At 39.5% G+C, this 19,741-nt stretch overlaps 1 protein-coding gene across 2 annotated transcripts in view; it reads left to right on the forward strand.

Moving 5' to 3' along the window:
* The first annotated feature begins 15,794 nt into the window (after window positions 1-15,794).
* Window positions 15,795-19,741, forward strand: part of sona (sol narae) — a 182,418-nt gene continuing 178,471 nt past the window's right edge. For both annotated transcript variants that reach the window (XM_071591978.1, XM_071591979.1), the window contains exon 1: window positions 15,795-16,220. The gene's annotated coding sequence lies outside the window, so the exon portion shown is untranslated. The remainder of the gene's footprint in view (window positions 16,221-19,741) is intronic.

The raw sequence follows: 19,741 nt of genomic DNA on the forward strand, positions 1-19,741 counted from the left end.
AACCTGAGATAACACCGATGGTTAGAATTCGTACTTGATCAATCAATCACCGTAACCGTGAACTCGTTCCTCTATCTCCGTATAATTCCATCTCGATCATTTTTTTTACTATTTAAAATTTTGGTTTTCCTTGTTTGTACACCCAATTCAAATTATTTTAGTCAAATTTAAAATATTTGTAGAGCCTTGTGATTTAGCCCATTCAAAAATAGCATGCAAACCAAAATTCAAAACGTCATGGTTACCTGAAATTTTTTGCCAGTAAAGGCTTAATTGAATTTCTTTTTGTGCAAAATATTGAATATTCTGAAGGTTTTTTAATCGAATGTAAAGATAACCTTCAAGAATTATGAATTAAATTATAGCATAGCGAATCGGTTATAGGCTTGGCTATTCGTACAATTACATTTAAAGGCGTTTTAAGTGGGTGAAATCACTAAAATTTTGAGCGAATATTTAAAGGGTGCTTTCATGAATATCATTTTGTAAGTCATAAGCAAGAGGAGGGAGTGATCAGAGCATCATGGAATTTGCGAGAATGGTTTTGTTAAATTCCAAAGCAGAATTCTCAAACGCTGACACTAAAACTCTAAATGACAGCAGTTTTTTGTCATCGTCTCCTCTTATTGAAATCTTTAGGAACGAAGGTAAATGCATGATTATTATTAACCGACATTTCATACACTGGAGTACTGCATTATATAGCTTACGTACATCATATAGAACGTATCCATTTATTTTTAAGTTAGAGATCTTTAAGAATTTATTTTCATGAAGATGTATCCAAATGAATAGGCGTTATCCAGTGAATAGGCGCAAATTCGAAAAATGTCTCAAACTAACAAGATGAATACTTAAAGCAAAATTTAAAGGCGAAAACTGAGCAGATGGTCGCCGGTATCGTTACCCGCCAGGTCTACCACGTCGGCCTTCCAAATATGGCTTGTAATAATAATGTCGGAATGTCGTGTCGAATGTAGTAATGGCGGAATACGAGCCCTCATATAAGATATCCTTCCTACCTGTAAAGCAGTTGTTCATGACTTCAAGTGTAGTTAAGACCCCGTTTGAAATCCCAAATCCCTTGGATACATCAGACACAATACGAAAAATGTAGCAAATGCTTACTATTGCGGTAATTGAAACAGAAATCATTATTATGTTCATTTGGTAGTCTACTGTCAAAGGTAGGTTTTGAATGGGTGTGGCCTTAATTTAGTAGCCTCTACTAACAAGATACAACCCCTCACTTCAATAAATCCTTCTTCAACTCCGCATACATTCTACCTCCCTTCATTCCGTCCAACATGCCTATCCCTATCTTTCTCCTACCTCACCTGCCCGACACTTTTCCCCTTTTATCACAGTCTTCAACATTCTATCTCCAATCAAAATGCTCTGCATCCATCTTTCCTGCCTTTTGATTTTTTCTCAGCGTTCCTCTCTTCTCCATCATGCCTTTTACTTTTCGTATGCTTTCCTTACCTTCCATTTGACACTCCTACTTTTTCGATTCTTCTCCTCATCCACATCTCTAATGTCTCCTATCCACGCCCATAATTTTGCTTCAACGATTAAGTTTACGAACCGTACAAAATCACCCTACATACCAGTTTTCATTAGTCATTTTCTTAACAGCCTCACTCAACATTCCTTTCACCAGTTCCCTCCTAGCGAAAGCTTCTTTGTTTATTTTAATTCCACTTCTTTTGTCCCTACTGCTTTGACCAAATTGATGGTATTACTATCATCTTGCTTCAACGGCCATGTTTCAGAGCTGTCGAAAACCATGCTACACATCAAGTATTTCATCTACCTCTTCTTAATATCTTTACTCAACCTCCCTGTCGTAAATTTCCTCCGCCTTGTAAAAGTTTCGTTGCCAATCTCATTAATTCTTCTTATTTCCCTAAGAGCATGACCATCTTTGCTCAAGACCCTACCAAAACGCTTAAAAGTTTCCACCTGATTTAGTTTTGCTCTTCTATTGTTTTGTTTAACTAATCTTTCCTTATGCTCAAAAATGCTCATACCCTTTTTCTTGTTTGCATTGATCCACATCCCATTTATGCCACATTGATTTTCTAAAGCGCTCCGCAATGATTCTCTGACTGGTTAACCAAAGCTTACTCATCCACAAATCTTATTGATTGTATAAAAAAATCTTACCGACTCTCCTTCCTATCTTAAATACTTCCCATGCATTTTTCACCATTTCCTCCGCGGATATATTGAACACTACGGGTGATAATGGGCAATTAGTATCCAAAAAATAAAACAAGTGCTAATATCTTCCGTGAGTCGAATTCCAAATACGCGACGATGATAATCTTTTAAGGTCAAGATATGGGAGGGGAACCTGATAACATATTTTACATTGTTCAACCTCCTGCTTTTTCCCCGGTGGATCATACACGTGACTCCTCCGAGCAAGAATTGGAAGTAGGACTTCGTGTCTTTCGTGGTTTGTAAAAAAATATAAAACGAGGCCGTAATTACTTAGGTCGCGACTTGGGAGATGATAGTTTTCATGATGCCTTCACAATTTTAGACTTCTGTCGTGGGCGTCACCTGCATGCATGGTCCCGCGGCTAACTTTCATTTTCAATTTAAGAATTTCATCCAGCTGTGGGAGACCCATTCCATTGTCTGAAATTGATGTCATCATTACCCCCGCCTCTCAGTCGCCATAACCTTTGGTCGCTTCTCTGGCAATCACTTGTCGATGTTTTTCCTCCCTCAGTAAAGGGAAACTTTCATTTTTCGCATTCAAGTGCTGATTGTATGACCTAAAAGGTGAAGACGATACGTTCACCGTGAAATTTTTCCTTGGGGTCCGGACTAGTGTTTTTTCCAATGCACTTGTATTTCTCTAATTAATTCAGTTAATAAAACAAATTTTAGTACCATCTATCGTCTGTTAGACAATAGTAATTATTCGAAGAAGGTTAAAGGGACTGTCAAGAAGAAAATTAATGAAATGGGGTGAGACTATTTAATAAATTAGGTTTTTATCGCTTTATCTTATAGGAAATCTGAATTGCCCCACAAAGGGCATATGGGAACGAAAAACTTAGAGTATACTGAATTCCAACAATATATATATTTATTATGTATCTATTTTATTGTACACTAAAATGGAATATTACTTAAGGACTATACGTCCCCTCTCTGAATATTGGATTGCGCGAAAGTATGCTAAATGATTTTTCCCCGGCCGGAGAAAGCTGGTGGAATCAGCTGTCCATTTACCTCCATGTTCGTCCGGACTGGCGAATATTTCAACCAGCTATAGCGTTATTACTATGGGATACAATTTTATCTGTTTTCGCAGGCCCTATAGGTCTCGAGAGTCATTTCAATGGAGTTTATCGGTGGAATAAGTATCCATAGAATAAAATTAAAGGGGATCCAATTTACTTACTTCTAAGCTTCATTGGTATCAACTCTGGAACTTGTCCATTGGTAGGGATCTACTGAGTGTGTGTCCATAGCTGTTAATTTCTACCTTAAACACTCACCTGCTCCTTGAAAGGCCAAGGGCTATTTCAAGAGAAACATATGCGGGTGTCAATTTCGGCTGTGGGTGATTCCTCAAAAGAAACTTGAAACTAATGATAATAAAAATCGAAATAATTTTTCTCAAAACCTTCGGATACGTACTTTGCTAAAACATTTTCTTTAATTCCCTTGCCTGTTTATCAAATTTCGTGAAGGACCATGTTCTTTTGCAAGGGTGAGAAATTACTTTTGCTAGCCACAGTTACATTGATCACATCGCCGTTGCGTATAACATATTTATTCACTCCAACCTTCACGTCAGAGTAAACAGATGATTTGGCTCGACGAATCTCACAGACCGTAACTTGTTGACTGATTTCCTCGAGCCTGCGGCCTTTGTACCGGTTGATTAAGGAAGCCGAATGGATCGAGCGTTGGGTAACTTACCTGCTTTCTAAGTATTAGTTTAACAATGAAGAGAAAGGTGATTCCACTTTCTCACCGATGAAAATGTACGAAAGAAAGCGAATAAAAAATCGGGAGAGAATTCCATAAGGGGTGCATATCAAAAGAAACTTTTACAGTCAATAACAGTAGAAAACACATACTTATTGAATGTTTGTTCATTTTCTTATTGTTCGGTTCCTGTTGGAGAGCAATGGTTCAAATAATTAAATGAATAATCCTTGTAAATAAGTATATTCATTTTGATTGATAATGAAACAAAAAATTCTGAATAAATCTTAATCGACGTATTTCCCAATCGATGTTTTCAGTCGTAGTTTTTCATCGGATGAACTTTCACTGCAGTTATAAATAAAAAGTCGAAGAATCTTTCGAATTGTATTTTCAGAATTAAGGTATTTCCAGAATTTTCTTGCCAGATATATAATTGCAATGATGTTGAAGGATTAGTTGGGAGAGGACCCTTAATAATGCTTCCAGTATAATAGCAGTACAGGCCTACTTATATCACGATATAATTTTTTTCTCGCAAATTCTCCTAATCAGAAAATTGGAACGATAACTGTACGTTTTCGTTTATTTCTAAGAATATGGTGTTTTCATTTTTACAGCCTTTTGATATACTCTTCTTTCTCCATCTCTGTTTTAATATATAATTATTTCTTAATTAAAACACCAGAACGGACGATGAACTTATGCATTTTAATATCTCTTTTATTTCGATTCCCTCAAGTTTTACCCGCTAATTCAATTAAAATGTTCAACAATATTCATCTAATGGCATTTGTTTTATGAATTCAAGCTTACATTTCATATTGGCTCTCTGGTAAGCCCGTTTTTAGTTCTTCAGCGACAGAGGCCATTCAATTCCATTAATACAGTGAAATGCAACGAATGCCATTAAATAAGTAGGACCCTTATTTTTTATTTTATCGACAAATATGTCATTATATACACTTGTATGGCTCCAGTGCGCAACATATATTTCTATATTATTCACGTTAATCAAAATTGTGAAATTTAACATCCTTTGATATGTTTACCTTATCATGTCGTGGTAATTGCACTGGATTTATCGCAGCAATTCTTAGAATTAGTCTGAAACCTCAACAATATCTATGAGTTCGCGATAGGAATAGTAGTGGCGTATTACTACTTCGACATCTTCATCCAATAAGTTTGCGAATGCGTGGGTAATATATGTTCTAAAATAACCCGAATGATTTTTACACTCTGAAATTATTGCATTGGAACCATATGTTGATATATAAATTAGATAGTATGTACATATTTATTTATTTATATGTACGTGAAAACATAAATGCGACATGCAAGTGTATGTGGCGAAGTAGTTTATAATTTTATGTCTGTATATCCAACCATACTTGCGCCATTTATGATTTGGGTGGAAGTCATAATAATGTCTTGTTCACTTTTGTCTAAATTGATTGGTTTCTCTTGTCTGAAATAAACGTTTAACTAGTTGAAGAATTGGATATTCCCAATGTGTTGCCCTTATGTATTACATTCGCCATACATAATCATATGCATGCATAACTAGCAACAATTCTACTATCAATCCTCTACTTTTGCAGGGAAGTATAAACAGAATTATTTCAAATACAATTGAACAAAAAATATTCCCTCATCGTGGAGTAATATCTTTAGCTCAATTCTGCTTAAGGATCAAACTTACCAAAGCTAAGAGATCTAATGTGAAGTGTCCCACGCTGTGAAGGGGTAGCAATTTGTCGTACTAAGAGCAAACTAATTATGAGACTGGATTGTGTGGGAAAGTTGTAAATAACGATATGGTATTGCATAATGTCTTAACGAGTCGTGACATTGTGCCTAAAGGGTCATCGTTGTTGCGAACCTCTTCGAAAGGACTTGGGTCTGTAGCGCATGTCCTCCATAAAACACTTGTGGGAGGCAAGGTCAGACGGAAGGTCTCAAGTTTCACCTCCACGAGGAATCGTATATGTGCTTAGAGATGGGCCGTCAGTCTTTACTTTTTCCTAGGCCAAGACGCATTTTGTGATCTTCCCATTCATTGAAAAGAAGAAGAATGGAGGGAGACCGTTGACCAATCTCAAGATTGAACTCCTCATGGAAATGTTCATTATTCTAAAGCGCTGTCGGTTTTTTTTACGCGAGATATGAAACTTCAATAAATTAAACGCCGTTCTTTTCTTTCGTTCCCGAGTAGTTGGTCAGGGTTAGCGAACGAATTCGAATCGCGTGCCAGTAGTCGAATAAAATAATGTGATGCCACTAGAATAATTCCTCCCCTCCCCGAACTTGTATTGAATATGAATGCAGTCCGCCTTAAAAGGCAAAACAAAATCTGAGCACCAAAATGACGCTTCGTCAAGTTTTTTTCATTTCAATTAACATATCTTCCGAAACTATCGTGAACTTTTATGAGACAACATTGGTAGGAATAGGAATGCTACTTTTCAAGTTACCTTTGCTCGGCCTCCTTGTACGGTACATCGAGTAACTAACTGGCCGGTAAATTCGAGCCGAGAGATTCGTCGCGAATTGCCCACGGCTTGAACTCGGGCTATCGTGGGAAATATGTGGACGAAGTTCGGCCGTCTATCAACTACATATTATAGAGAGCCACTATCGAAACGACCAACTGTATATCCCTTCGATGAGTTATAATTTTGAAGTTTTCTAACAGCAACCGTGGTAGAGTGTCATGATAGCCTAACCTGCTGACCGAAGGTCCTTGGTTCGACTACGGTTGACGGAGTTGGGTGCCCTCAGCTGCACCCATGCTGTTTGGAGTTTTTAGGTATGAGATCCTTCTGGGATACCATGGTCGACAAAGGGAAAGTAACTGGCTCTACTACCATGATTTGCAAATTTGAAAACTTAAGCTTTGGGTTAAAAATAATGAAAATGATCATTTTAGCATTCATCACATGCATTTCCTATCTCCTTATCATTCTCTCACAAAGAAAAATTCTTCATTGCATTGCATTTCCGTACGCAATTAATATGCGTGCACCTAGAATTTATGTTTCCAAACTGCTGATGCCAAAACATGCTCTCCGGACGAAAGATGTGGAATAAACACAAAACAGAAAAATACATCTGACAATCTTGAATTGTGATAAAAAATATATAATGAGATTGAACGAGAAAATATATTTATAGTTCTTCCTTATTGGCTCCTAGCCACCAATGAGAAAAGGCGGACTACTTTTAAATTTTTAAGTATGGTAAATCGTGGTTAATGGTCGTTTCAGCGAAACACAAACGTATAAATGTCACTAATAAAATTCACCGTTAATTCTAAAAACAAGCAACGCCTGAGACAGTGCCTGACCTTAAATCAGAGCTCCTGACGATGTTCTCTTTTGAAAGAACAAAACATTTTCAGATTTTTTGAAAATATAAGCGAATCGTAGTAGGAAATTCAGAAAAAACACGCAGTGAAATTCCGTTTTTATTACATTATTCATTTTATTCTAATTTGCAGTAACTGGACAATTGCTCATGTGCTAGCCGAGTGTCTTCGTCGATTCCCATGAATTGCAATGAGCTATTGGTTAGATAACGTCTTCCCCGCACCCTTCTCTTTCAAGGAGTAGCGTGACTATCGTGCATCCAATTAGCCGATGAATGTATGACGTTTTACAATGCATTATCACCATTCTCACCTCTGGGATTGCTGGGGAATAAATACGCCCCACCTTATTGTATGTTTTTTCCGAGGGACGCGACCGTTGAGATCATTAGGTATGGTGGGTAATTAGGATGAGGATGGTGACTCGTTGAGTTAGAGAAAAGTGAAAATTAAAAAGAAAAAAGTCGACACCAGCCTACCATCTCAACCCGCGAGGCCTCAGGGGTCCCAACGGCTTAACACGACCTAAAAGCTGTGCTCCCTTCTTGTTGTTCTCGCTACTCTTTGAAAAATCCAATTTCGGTCGAAAGTGAACTCTGGGTTCCGTGAGGGGGCAAACTTGAATCTTTTGTGCACGGAGATCCACAGCCAATTATTGAAAGATCATGCAGAATCTACCACGGTGGTACCTCTTTTTTATCACCACCCTTCATTGAGTAGTTGCCGGATAAAGAGGAGAGGGAGCGACAAATGCGTTCCTAAGATGTGTCTTGTGGTAAACTCCAATTATTGCAACTGCTATACCAGATTTTAATTCACTGTTGATATCCTGCGTTTAAAGGTCGGAAATCTGCAATCTCATATGCCAACGTTCAACATAGGGTAAAAGGGAAATCGCAATTGAACATCTTTACCAAATGGCATTTAGTTTAATAGATGTCAGTAGATTTTACTAAAGGCATAATTCATCAGATATTATCAAACTTTAGCCTACTGATATGAGTCTACAGTAATACAAACGATACATTTCGCTTTTTATGTGAAAAATGTGTTATTGATTTAATTGTAAGACCTCATTATTAGATCTCTAGTTCTCTAAAACGTTCATGTAAGAACCAAATATGAGAATAAACCTTTTAATAATTCAGTTTGAAAGAAACTTACAACACATGATTAATTATGTTAGACTGGGAGGTAAAATGAGAGGCACGCATTTCTCCATTTACTCAGTAAACACAAACTTGGGAGTTACCGCGTAATTTTAAGCATTTAATTACAGCTGTTTCCATAACTCCTGACGTCAAGGTGTAAAAGTTGTTTGTATTATGCATGTGTTCTCTAGTGGTTACGGTGATGGCTGCTTACAATCTGCTTTGCATTATGTACTTCAGATTCTACTTTGAAAAGGTAAAGAATTGTATTTGTTGGCAATAAAATAAAACAATACCCTAATAGGCAGCAACGTTGCCTGATAAGGAATTTGCACCCACGGCTTTCTGGTTAACCGTGTGAGATACTTTCCTCATAGACAGTCTGTGAAAACTTTTTCGAACAAAGAAGAACATTCAAACTGAGCCTAATGTGTCTGGAATTTGTGCAAGCTATTATGCAGTCCTAAAAATCCAATTTCTCCACCCAAAAGCGTATGAATGAATAATTAAAGTGTTCTCTTCCTCCGTGCGTGTGTTTATCCCCGTCTCAGTACATAGGTTTATTCAATAAAAATTTAAGAAATCTGAGTTAGCCTAACAGACCAAGTAGGTATGTATCTAAATAAGAGTTATGCTACACTGTGAGCAAATATTACGACAGCATAATGTGTTATAGCAGACTTTGTAGATAGTTTTTAAAGTTACAAGTAGATTTGCCATTGAATTTTGACGATAGTTTTTCCCAATCATTTGACAATACCGAAGTTTGCCTTACAAAAGTTTCATACTGGGGCACCTCGGTCATGCTCGATGCAAATTACGCGAATTGAAACGTATGCAGATGCATTCGCAGTGCGAGGTAGGATTAACGGAAGATGGAAGCTGATAGAGGGAGGGAGAGGGTGGGTGGGTGGAGATGTATAGGGGCGGGGACAAATGTGGAAGAGGCGGGGGTTGGAGGAAGAAGGGCGAGGTTGGCATCGAAGGAGGAGCGAGAAGAGAGAGGCGGGGGAGGTTTGACAAGAGAAGGTTATACGGATGAGCATGTGATCAATGGGCCGAAGGAGATCCTGCGTCGCACGGGGAGATGATGGGCCTCGCCCTCGCACCTCAGCAGAGGTTCTAACCCGTCTCCGCCCGTCCTCCCTCCCCCGTCATTCCCCGCCCACGCTTCATATCCCCTTTTCCCATCCCTCTCGCGGACTCCGAGAAGGCTAACGGAGGAATTGAAAGTATTTTTATTCTTTTCCATCCGAAGGTTACGAGGGAGAGGATACTCTTCTTTTCACTTGGAAGCAACTTCTTCTCCTCTCTCTCTGCCCCCCCCCCCCCGAACCACCTCCGCAAATCTTCATTTTATTTTATCTCATTTTATTTTAATTGCAAGCCATGGAGACGATGCCGTAACAGTCACGAGCTGGGCGTGATGGAAATCGAAATGTGCTTCGCTTATACCCTCTTACCTTTGCTCTTTCACCCCAGAGTTTTTTTAATGGTTTTCTGCTCCTCGGAACTGCGTTCTATAGATATCGCGACAGGACGATTTTCTAAGAGCTTCTCGATTTAAAGTCTTGAAATTGCTTATTAATCTAGTCTTCCTTGCAATTCAAAACTTACCAGAGGGTTATAGCCTGGCGAAATCTAATAGTAAAAGGGTAATTTGTAGTTCTGAGTTCTTGCAATAAGCTTTATTGACCAAAAATATATCGAAGTGCTTCTGAAACATTGAAATTACTGATCTGTTCAAATAAATGCAGCATTATTAATGAAAAAATCCAATATTACCATTAATAACGGAGAGTAATGTTCGTCGTTTCAGGTGTAAATTAATTAATTTTTAATATTTCAATAGATTTCTGTGAGAAACGACTGTTGACAGAACACTTTCCCGAACAGGGTGGAAATTTTGGAATTGAGAATCATTCCTATAGGTGGTATCTGGATACCTTGAAAATAAGGAAATATTATTCCAATTCATCACTTCGACAAAGTTGCAACTGAAATTCGAAGTTCAATTGGTATTCCCTTTGTGATTCGTTTAATTTTATCACCAGGTATGATAGTTTCCTTTCTGATTGAGCCACCATCAAGCTCGTGCAGTTTGGCACCTCAATCCAGAGGTCACGACTTAATGACATAATCATTCTTTTATCCACTCCGACAGTCCTTGTCCTTTCAAAAACCCCCTTCTGAACCCATGAATGCACTTGTAACCTTAGTTTGATTGTTAAACTCATAAATATATGTCCGAGACATTTCAAATGAACATTTTTTAACCGGAAAAGAAACCATTAAAGTTTTTTATGGCACTGGAGTACTCTTCGCGACAGGGAGATTAAAGATGCTCAAAGTTAAATCCTCTTCATGAAGGACGAACGTCTAGCATTATGTAACTTGATGCCGCCTGTACCCTTTAGTGCAAATATCGTTCCAATCGATCATCTTAAATGTATGCTAAATTCTGTTACCCGTCCAAAGTTTGGTTGGGTTTTAGATTAAGACAAAAGCCATAAATTGCGAGTTGCGTTTTCATGATGCGTATCAAAGGAAAATAGACAATTAAAAATAAATCATTACTATATCTCGGAGAATTATTTCGTTTCTGTGATTAATTTCCATACGGATATGGATAGAAAGTAACTTTTTACGATTTTTTATCAACACGCTATTTTTTCGGTGAGATAAAAATGTGTGAGTTCATCGGATATTATCGAAAAATATTTCGTTGTTGTTTATTGCTCTGAAATGAGAAAGGAACGGCACAAATGTTAGTTATAAAAACTACACTCCAGTCGGAAATTATCCAGAAGCGAAGTTAAGCATCATAGTAATCCAAAATTGTATCAATGGCAGCTCTTTATCAAAATCCTATCATAGTAATACAAAGTTGTATCAATGGCAGCTCTTAATCAAAATTCTATCCGGGGAACATGGATACCTGATTTCTGCAGTAAAGTTTTAGTCCGGATTAATTTTCCGCAAATTTTTCTTTTCGACATAACAGGCGTTGCGTGCGGAGAAAAATGAACAGGAGGGATGTGAAATGTCTACGGGTGGAGAAGCTGGAAATGCGATTGATGGAGGGTGTCAAAAAATTCGAAGATTTCGTAATGTCATGGCGTCGCCTTATGTGGTTATCGTGGACGACCAACCGCCACGCTTTCGACCCACCGTTCGACCGAATCGATTTCGAACGACGATTTTGCCGTCGTGTCATTTTCTGAAATTCGCAAAGCGTGGATTGGCCGCAGTCCTGTCACCGCATTACAATTTTTTCCCTCTTTCCTTGAGAGTAAGATCCCTCCTGTCCTAAATAAGCTGTGGCGACGTGGGTGGATGTACATTTTCACATCTCACCGAGAGACATGACGCAGAGTCGCTGAGCGCAGCACTTCCGCCTCCAGTTTGAACCAAAGGGCCCCTGGGATTTTGCTATCGGTTGCTTTGATTTCCGTTTCCATAAATAGAACTGAAATGAAAGTTCACTAGGTCAGATTGTTATCCTCTGAAATCGTGAGTTTTCTACACATTTTCGAACGCCAATCGAAACCGACTATTCCCGCTCTACCATTTGTAAACTCTGCTTACTGCTCGACATATTTTGAGTAATTTCACTATATTATCATGCAATACCCATGCATAAATATATTATAATATTTCTTCACCATAAATAAACAGATGTTCAGTACGTCCTTTCTAAACATTTATCTTAATAGTGAATAGAAGTGGAAATTATGGTAGAAAGGTTTTCAAAAGTTGATGTAAAAAGACACTTTGCTTTTCTAAATACGATTGAATATTTTTGTTACGACCTAGGTTTCGTTACAGCGTGACATCTTCATCTTCAAACTTGAAGATGTTACGCTGTAACGAAACCTAGGTCGTAATAAAAATATTCTATCTTATGTAGAAAAGCAAAGCGTCTTTTTTCATCATGAAGGATATCCTTTACGTTACGCATAAAACTGTTTTATTTTCACAAGTTCTTATAATACGTATATAAAGAATAACTCGAAGGCTAAACAATCATCCACCTATCCTGAAGTTTTGGTGCGCGCCTATGATTTTTACATTGGTAGAGATTGTAGTTAACTTATTCACTACAACCTAAACCCAGCAAGCCTCCTAAACCTGTTAGTGAATTTGACAATTCTCTTTCGTTCTTCTGCATGAAGATATTCTTGATTTGCGGATATAGGATGCATGCATTTAAACTTTTATGGAAGGTATCTGAAGTTGAAAAATGTTTTATTTTAGGTATAAGGATGGTTAGTGTCGTTTGAGATGGGGCTGAGAAGTGTGGCGATGCTTGCACCCTGTGACCATCAAACCTGTTTTGTCAATATTATACTCTTTACAATTGTTTCTGCATTCGTTTAATTCATTCAAATACTAAAGCAAAAAAATAATTGCCCATCATATGTCTTTTACGTGCCACTCATTATGCCATTCGTGGAATTGTTTTAATTTTCGGAATGATAAAACTTGAGTTACGTCCTCGCCAGAATCCTTTGTATCTTTTTTGGCAATTCTTGGTTGGATTCATTCAATGCATCGTCAATAATGAAGATGAGTTAAATTCAGAAAGTTCGCCAAGAGGAGGATATTCCTTATCTCTTAGCCAGATGGATGAGAAGCATTATATAAAATCAATTTCATTCTTTATGCTTCAAATTAATTTTAATTTTATATTCTTTTCAATCGATTAACTAGTTTTGAGAAAAGCTGCCCAATATCGTATGTGTTGGTTCAGTAGCATGACTTACAACTCACGGGAGCATGTGTTCAATCCGAGAAGTATTTTAAGGGAAGGATAACCCTCATCGACGCCTCCCCACTTAGCATCCGCCCCTTACGCTATGGTTCGTTACACGGCAGGACTCGTGTGACGAAACGAAAGAGTTAATCTATAAATGGCTGGATGGTTCAAATTACCCCACTTTCGGTGACGGAGGAGATTTTTATATGTTGGCTAATTTAAGTGCGAGGGAGGTTGGGACGGTGGTGTTCATAGGAAAAGGGAAAGTACTCACGGGGCTCAAACCAAGGGCGGGAAGCAGAGGAAAGGGCGGAGAGAGGACGAAGGAAAGTGAAAGGACTGACTGTTGTTGCAGAGAGGGGTGGGAGCGGGGAAGGGAGGATGCGGGGAGCTAGAATCGCAGAGGTGGAAACGGTAAAGCAGCGAAAGCGATGCCGAGGGATCGGTTGCGATGCAACAGGGAGGCAGGGGCTCCGTAGAGATGGAGAGATTGATGCGGAAAGGACGTGGGGCGCTTGCTGCGGAGCAAGCCGCCCCCGACGCACGTGGGTCGTCGAAAGGGGTCCAGACTTTCCGCTCGAAAGGACCGATGCGGAAAAATTTCGTCCTCGTTCCTGCCGGTCGAAGGGTTTTGATCAATTGGTCCATACTGCCTTCAGGGTGAAATCTGAAGCGGAGAGTAACTTACTCAGCGGGGATATTAGGCAATCTGAGCGATTAAATTTCTCCAAAGATTCTTGGAATGCCCGTTATATTTTGATGGCGTAGAAGGTCTTGTATACTGCAGCCATCGACAGCATATTTATTAAAAATTAATTTTTTCATAGCCTCGAGGAAGTGATATGACGGCATTTTTCTCTTTTCGCAGAATTCGATATAAGAGTTAAAATTAATGGGAAAAATATTCGTGCTTTTTTCCTTTAGACGCTTGCTAAATAAATATATTTTGCATACATGTGTAGGTGTATAGATTTCGAGTATTAAGTCACGGAGGAAATCGACTCAAGAAACAGCGAGGGATTGAAAAGGTAGGCAGAGAACCTGGCATGTAGTAGGGAACGAAACGGATGAGTTCCTGCTTGGGTTCGCTTTAAGACGTTGTAACTTAATTACGACATGCATATGGATTGGAAAATCTAGGAAATATCGGCCAAATTTTGGAGATATTAGGTGCAGGTTCCCTCGAATGTGTAGAGTTCACCCACATCTGTCCCCCTTCGATGGACCCATGTCTACCCTCATTCATAGAACACGATAATGAGGAGTTACTTCCAACCAGCCTCTGGGGGGTTACTGCCCATTTCAGTTATTCATGTGAAAGATTAAGAGAGGAATGTTTCCCTTTGGTTGTCTAATTTAATTTTTGAAAGAGGTGACATTCCGCACCGTGTACTGAGATTGATTTTAATGCATGAATTTTTAGAATTTCATGTAGTGCAAGGAAGAAGTGTGATAAAATTTAGCTTCGTTTTCCTCCAATATCGACTCGACCATTATTAAGTATTAATGATTTCCACTGATGAGCTTTAAACATATGCTTGAAATTGGAAAAAATTAGATACACATGTTTTCCGAGCGATCCTAAATATTCCTGCAATATCCCAAATGTTTTGCGTGAATGAATGCGGAATAAATCTACCTTGCCAAAAATAAATCAATTTAGATTGTCTATAGAGGGCTTCGGCGAACGTACGAAACTTAGTATTGGTGATCATCCCCTGAGAAGGACTTAATCGGGGAAAACATACTAGCACAATTCCTTCAAAGTAATTTCTCTTCGTCTCCCACTACGATTTTTGCAAACCCGCATTCGATGGGACCGTCGAGACACGAAGAGATCTGCGCTTACGGACGCGGGGTTCCCGTAGGAGGATGGACGAAGAGCGGCGCGGAGATGAGCAAACACAATGGCATCGCCGCTAACCGAACGGCAGCGGCTGCAGCCGGGATCCATGGAAGGTGCGGGGCGTGCGGAGAGACGGTGAGCGCGCCGCGAATAAGGTCGATCGGAATCGAGGACGCCGCTGGAAGGAGGAGAGTGAATGGGAGAAAGTGAAAGGAGGGGGAGGGCAGCCGGGGCGGGAAGAGGGGGAGGCGGGGAAGAGAGTGAGAGGAGGGAGAGCGACTTCGGCGGCAGGAGGAGAGAGAGAGAGAGAGAGAGAAAGAGTGTGTTTGTGCGTAAGTGCGTGTGTACGTGCGTGCGTGTGTGCATGAGAGGGCTGCTGGGAGGGGAAGGAAGATTGGACTTGTGCGGGAGTGGGATGGGGAGGGGGAAAGAGGGTGGAGGAAAATCGAGGGGAAGCTCTGGATGCTACCAAGGCCACGACGGCTCAAAAGACATTGGCCAGCCCCGGCATAGACTTGTGAGAGAAGGGGGTGGGAATCTTAAGGAGTGGGAGGGGGTGGAAGGCCGACCGGGAGGGGGGAGGAGGACAGATATCGGGGAGGGGGGAGCTTGAAGAGAGTTGGTGTGAGGGAGAGGCGGGCGGTAGATATTGAGGGGAAGTAGGGAGGCCCTCAGGAGAACTCCCTGCCGAGTCGAGTTGGTCTCAGAGAGGTAGCTGATGTTGGCTGCCACGGTGCTCCGCGGCTCTTGGTGGACTATAAAGCCCCCTTCCCAGTCTAGGGACAGTTTGTTTGAGTGCGCCCTTGGCGGTGTGAGCCGCGACGGCTGCGAGTGGAACCGAGGAGTGTGAAAGTGTTTTTGGATCCCTTGAGGGGGGGTTTTTATGCCAGGTGAACCACTGAGCTGTTCAAAGAGGATAGATAACACGAGGCATAGGGAAGAGGAGGGAAAGAAAAGATAGCAGGAAATCTGACTCAGCTGATAGTGGAGCGAGTGGTTATTGGTTGGTGCATTGTTCGATCTCGCCAGTGTTTCGTCTTGTTTCGTAGAGGGGCGAGGCGCCGTGAGGGTGGAGACTTCAACTAGCGACGACACCTCTAACAAGTCCGAGAGATTTCATCGAGCGGGTCTTTAAAGGTAAGGACTGAGGACAAAGTTCCTCTCTTAGAGTAGATTTGACTCCATAACGTGCCGTTTTTGACATCCAATTGAATTAACTGCTTCATCCATAGTTGACGTGCTATCGTTAAATATAGGACTAAGAGGATTCATAATATATTTTGCCCATCAGAATTGAAATATTTGACAAATTATCATCCTTAGGAAAAAAATGCCTTAAGGCAGCCTTATGACTGAAATCATTGCTTATTTCTTTCTGGTCGAGCTATTATTTAGGTCGTGGGACGTTCTAGTGGATCTTGCGTCATAATTCTTGGTATACACGGCGTGACACCCCGTTCAGTCAGCCAGCTTGCCGTTTACTAATCTGCGGATATTCGCGAGAAATGCTACAAAAATATTGAGAAACATGTTCTTCATGACCGCTTTTTAGGTTCTCCTACGATTCACTTGGCTGTGTATCGAAATGTTAATTTTGAAGAGTTTAATAAGACCGCGTTTTGCCTAATTTTAATGGAATTTCAAAATTATTTTTGGCTGTTAAGATTTTATGGAAAGAAGGCTATATTAAAGTTTCTTGGAAGCAATGATTTCACATTATCTTACGCAGGAATTCGTAGTATTAAGAATGATCCAAATTTTTTCCCAAATTAATTGAAATTTATAAGCATTTTGGGACTACTGACGCATAAATAATTTTTTTAGCTACAAAATGAAACGCTTCACCATTCGAAAGTATTTAAATTTTAACCTATTCATATTTTACTCCATGATACTATCGTCTTCATTCCTACCCTCTGCAGTGTGTTTCCTGAAGTTTCATAATAGCCCTAATAATTAGTTCATTTCCTCAATTAAGTCTCCGATTTTTAAGATAAATGCATGAATTAATCAGGGATTCCAAAATTGGGCGTGACTTCCCAAGCGATATGTCGGTATCCATGGAATGTGCGGAAGAAAGTCACTAGTTCCTAATTGTTGGCGTACTCTTGTGCTTCAACATACAGGTACATGTGCTCCGTCTACGGGTAAAGAAATCTTACTTTAGGATGAACTTGTTGGTTATTTTTCTCTTCGTCAATATATTCTCCAATAAATTATGGAATATTTTATGCAACTATGATACTTTCATTGTCGAAAGAATTTAACCATTTTTTTAGAATTGAAAACCTTTTCTCAGTATATTCTCTGATTGTTCACATCATTTTTTTAAATTCTTAGACTGGTATTTTCACTCAAGATATTGATTATATTTGTAATTTTATTATTAATACGATGGACAAAATTTTTATTTGTGGTTTTCGTTATCCATAGTTTGCCTCAACCGGTTGACTCCGAACTCTTAAGCGCCTGGAGTCAAAAAGGAATTATTTTTTTGATAAGCCGAATCGAAGTCGCCGTCAAACTCACAGAAAATCCTACGGTAATTGTAGATGCACTGTGCATGTTTAACCGTAGATGTGGAATCGTTTGAACTAAACGTTGTCACAAACAATAATGGCTTTTGTATACTTAAATAATGCCAACATATTTTTGACCTGGTGTAAGGAGGTACTTTCTGCTGCTCTTACGGCTGATTACACAATGTTATACGTTAAGAAATCCAATACACCAAGAAAATTATTATTTGGCACTTATACTCGCTAAACTTTAATATTTCCTTGGAAATTTGTCGAAAACCTTTTGATGAAAACTACCGCGTGCTAGGTTTATTTATACTCGCTATTTTAACACCTTAGTTTATTATTTATTAATGTATTCATGCCTGTATTATGGATACAGCTAAATAACTCCTCATATTAAATCTGCGGATGTCATAGCGTATATGATACGAGCAAAATTTTTATTAAATCTTGTTACGCTGCTCTTCGAAACTAATTATGGAATGGGATTATTTAAAGTTCTTGTTCATAACAGCCCTGGACTAGTGAGAGAAGAACCCAAAAAAAAAGTTGCGCCACTTGATATTTCTAAATGTTAATAGCACGCGTAATGAACGTATTAGCAGGGCAAGTGAAAGTCGTCTCCACCGCGTGGCGATGCTATCTTTCCCTTTTCGCTAATTCAGACGCTCGTAGCCTCTTCACATTCGTGCTCCGAAGTTCCGTGAGCAATGGATTATTTTCACCTAAAAGCTTTTTTTTCCTCCACCGACACTCGATTTGCGAGTAGCCACCCTTTCCTGTTCGCCCATCTCTCCACTGGGTGCCTTCTTACTCTTTTTTTTCCTCCCAAGAACGCGTCCACTTCCTTCGGCTAACGCGACACCGCTGTTTCGTGGCTTTGGATGGCGTGATCCGTAAGACTCAGACGCCAGTGAATTGTCTAATAATGCGAATTATCTTCCAGAAATGATAGGTTTCGTTGTTCCTGATGATGATAGACTATGCTGTAATTGATTATGATATAAGATGATAATGTTGCGACACAGCAAATAATTCAAACAGAGTTAAGGGGAAAATTAGTATAAAATGAAACAAATGAAGGGATATGAAAAGTTCTTCTCTCCGAATATTACGCTCCCTCTTGCAACCTATCGTTCTTCTTTGACCACTTAACAAGAAACGTTTCAAATTTAATCATAGATTCTCCAAATCGTATGGGCGCACGTGTCAGGTAACAGGGTAATCTGGCTGGGCATCCATTTGTCTTAATTATTAACTGACCTTGGATTCATAGAAAATTAACGCTACTAGAGGGATGTTTTTGTCGATTTTAATTTGTCTTTTTACTGTTACATGGACTTCATTTGGTCAGTATTTGTTTTCAAACCGATGAAATTCAAACTCATTATGTTCTTGATGAGTTATCATAATAGAATGTCGGTGGTATTATGTTGAGGTCAATGATCAGTTGGAAACACTCTATTATTACTACATATATCCATATTTTACAAAGCTATAAGGACTTATCGCGCCGGGATATCACGTTTTCTTGGACTTTGACGAGTAGCTAGGAGTTAAAAGTCAATAATCTAAGTTATTAAGCCAAGACAATGTTAGCATAAGTTTTGAGAATACGGACTAATCATTTTGGAACTCCCAAAAATGACCATTCCTAATAAGTCTCTGCTCGAACCAAGTTGTACGTAAACAATTCGAAGTTGTTTGGAAAATTATAGAGCAGGTAATTTTATTTGTTTGAGAATCAGCTTGTTGGGCTGGAGCCCCGATTGTCAATGCCAAATATCGATGGAATATAAACTCCTGTCCTTCCGCACCCCTTTCTCCTGTCCCCTTATACCTCGCCCCCTTATTCTTCGGCGTCCAAAACAACAGCCACTATTCCGATGGTCCTCGTCGTCGAAGTAGTACCGGCCGGGTTGGAAAGGTATTTTTTTCACTAAGTGGCGATGACGTCACTGTGTCCTCTGGCTGAACGGATGTAAATATTTGAGAATTGTTTTCCATCGTGGAAATTGCGCAGAAACTGCCGATTCTCTTGCCTGATAGTCAGTTGGTTTCGAGTGCGGGATCGCGACGTTTGTTTTCGTTAAACTTTAAGGAGTGGATGCCCAGATGAAGTCACCGGATTCTGTG

The sequence above is a fragment of the Hetaerina americana genome, unplaced genomic scaffold (genome assembly GCF_022747635.1).
Source record: "Hetaerina americana unplaced genomic scaffold, ioHetAmer1.1.p SCAF_5, whole genome shotgun sequence".
Lineage (NCBI taxonomy): Eukaryota > Metazoa > Arthropoda > Insecta > Odonata > Calopterygidae > Hetaerina > Hetaerina americana.